Genomic DNA, 3,218 nt, shown 5'->3' with positions numbered 1-3,218 from the left:
AGGAATGCCCTGAGCTTTTTTCTTGGGCTTCCCTTCCACAACTGGTATGACCTGCGGTGTTAATTGCTGTGAAATTCAGTTACAGATAATGCATAGAAATTTCAGGAAATATGGAAGTTAACTTCAAAATTCACAAGGGATAAAGATGAGAAAATGAGAGGTGGGCAAATCAACGTTCAGTGAAGATAAGACACTCTTGTTAGTATCTGATCGTGGTTTTCCTCTTCTGGAGGGAGGATAGACTTCTGAAGTCCTTGTTAGTATATCTGTATGCTTCCTTCTACAGCAATTGCAAAAACATTGCTATTTTGGTTCTTATGTTTTCCTCTCTTACTCTCTATTTAGGGATTTCATCTGCCTTTATTAACTTTAGCAGCCTTAGCATGGGAAGGCTGGGTTAGGACAGCTGGCTCCACTTTCAAGGCTCAAACTGAAGGTAAAAACCCTTCTTAAATACCTGGGTTTATTTCTTATTGTCTCAGCTCAGCATTTTTGCTGGTTTAATGCAGGTGAGCACATCTACCTAGTTGCCACGCTGCACATCATCCCAGGTCCCTTTGGGGTCCCATAGCACCCAGTGATTGCTTTGCAGTGGAGGGTACCACACAATGCAGACATCTTTGTCCTGCTGCAGAGGAGGATTTAGAGGGTGTGGTTAGCTCAGCCCACAGCTCCCAAGCCTAAATCTGGAGTTGTGAAGCACAAAATCCTGCCCAAGCTGCTGCTGAAGCTTGAAGAGGGCTCAGACTCGGGGACACAGCATCAATGCACCTCATGCTTAGAAAGCAACAGCAGCAAGAGCCAGAGACCAGCAGCCCTGCTGAGCCTACCCTGGAGGGCTTGGGTTACAGAGACCTGTTTTGGGTGATGGTTCATCATGCTGAATACAGCTCCTTCTCCCACTGAATGTGATCTTCCTCCTGTCTTGGTCAAACCTGAGCTACTACAAGGTTACCTTAATCTGCAGGGGGACAGCTTCAGTATGTCCCCCTGCTCAAGATGGTGCTTAGATGGGGGGTGGAGGAACCCCTTTGGGATGCCTTGGGCACAGGTGGGATGCGGTTTATCCATTGCAATCCTGGGCCAGCCTCCAGGCACCAGTGAATGGGGTAAACTGAGGAGACACCTTCTTCCCTCACATAAAGGACATGATCTAAAGCAAAACCCTGGTCCTATGATTGCTAAAGGTCTCCCCACTCATCACATCAAAGCTCCTCCAAGACCTCCTCTCCATTCCCATCTGCACTATGTGAACCTCAAGCATCCGACTGGGCACAGACTTCTCCTACGTGTGGGAAAAGGTTAGCCTGAAAGACATCTTATTTGACCTAAAAACAGTGACTCAGGTACATCGCATAGCCATAATATATATGAATGTAAATATATCAACATAGTACGGAAGTATAGATTTGTGTTTGTTACTGTATAGTATCAATATATGTTTCTTATATAAATGCTCTACATGTGTGTGTATAGATTTATATAACTGATATAAATTTTGTTTATATGTACACAACGTATATTAAATACTTGTTGGATTATGTTTCATTTTGCGTTTTACGTACCTAGCGCTGTGCCTTCCCTTCAGCTGTGGGTGGAGAGGATTTGACGCTGTGAACAGTGCATCTTTGAAACACAGTGTGCAGAAAGGCAAAACGCAACCCATCTCCAGTTGGTTTATTCCACTGCAAGGGATGATCCAAATTCCTCCTGAAAGTGTTGTTTTGAGGTCTCGATAGGAGAGATGCAGAGATTTTGTGGAAGATGATGAGGCCAGCTTTCTGCAGCAGTGCAAATGTTTTGCAGCATGTTCCTGGCAGAAGGAGAGAGGTGAGCCATGGCAAGTCTGCATGTCCATGCAATGGGGTGGCCCAAGAGCTGGATGTGCTTGGCCCTTGCTAGAGGCACAGACATTCGTGGAAGAGGAGAAAGTGTGAGGGAAGATGCCAAGGGAGATTTAAGCATGCTGGGTCTTGGGCAGGGATGGGACTCCTGCTGCTGCAACCCACCTGCCACAGGGTGCTGCAAGAGAGGGGGTGTTGCAGAGGTGCCATGGGTAAGGTGGCTATGCAAAGTTTTGGGGCTGCTTGTAAATGACCAGACTGCTTCCCCCGACATTTGGAAAGCCAGATTCCCCCTCAGTCAGGAGAATGCTTCCAAAGCTACAAAAAAAAAAAAAAATAAAAAAAAAAAATTTGTTCTGAAACAAAACAAAGGGGAAAAAAAACTTAAACACTGGAATTATTTGTCACAAGCCCCATCTTCTTGCAAGAGAGAGGAGGAATCACCCCGAAGTGATTCCTTCCCTGCTGGAAGCTTGCAGTGGTGGTGCCTGTGCATGCCTGTCCCACTGAACTGCAGACCCCGCATGCGAGCTGCCTGAGCAGAGCACAGCGCGGAACAGGCAGATCCAGCCCTGGAGAGTCCTCCTGAGCTGGGCTGCTGTTAGCAGAGGGAAACCATCTGGCTGGGACAGAGGAAGAGAGCCCGTGGCTGCTGAGCCGTGTGTGAGGTTCCCTTCTGTCTCACAGAAACTTGCCTGTGCAGAGCCGTTTAGGAGGGCTCTGCCATGCGTGGAGGGAGAGGGCAATTATCTCTCCTGTCAGTGAGTACTCAGATTTATATATATCCCTGTGCCTTCTCCTAAACAAGTTTTCAATACAGAAATTGCAAAGCTGAAGAGATTCTCTGCAATTAGGGGAGCAGACATCTCTTTTTCAGCTAACGCGAGAAAAAGAGCCGAATGAAACCATGCATTGTTAACACGCTTTGGCTTAGTCACTGGGGAGGGTAATAAACAAGGCAGACTTGGTTGGGATAAAAAAAGCGTCGAGTATGGAGAAATTATGGAACAATAGGTACTGATAGAGAGGCAGCCCGGAGCCAGCCGCAGAGCAGAAGCTTTACTGAATGCCTGGGTTTGAATGAATCCTAATGATAATCACAGGCTACATGGCAATTCGTTTAAATACCGTGCCTCCTGCTTCCTCCCAGCCCAGCAGAATAAGTCCGTACATGTTAATTGCTTCATTTTGAAGAGAAAGCTCCTCTCTGTGTGGCAATATTTTATATTTAATTTTTGCTGTTTATTTACTCCGCCTTTCTTCAAGCCTTTTGCTGTCTATAAAGGCATCTGCTGCTGTCGTTTTGCATTTCGAACAAAGGTGTTTGCATCCAAGCTCTGAAGCTGTTACAGGGAATTTTGCAAGGAAATATGG

The sequence above is a fragment of the Buceros rhinoceros genome, unplaced genomic scaffold, assembly GCF_000710305.1.
Source record: "Buceros rhinoceros silvestris isolate BGI_N320 unplaced genomic scaffold, ASM71030v1 scaffold321, whole genome shotgun sequence".
Taxonomy (NCBI): domain Eukaryota; kingdom Metazoa; phylum Chordata; class Aves; order Bucerotiformes; family Bucerotidae; genus Buceros; species Buceros rhinoceros.
Note: the sequence above shows the minus strand (reverse complement) of the source record.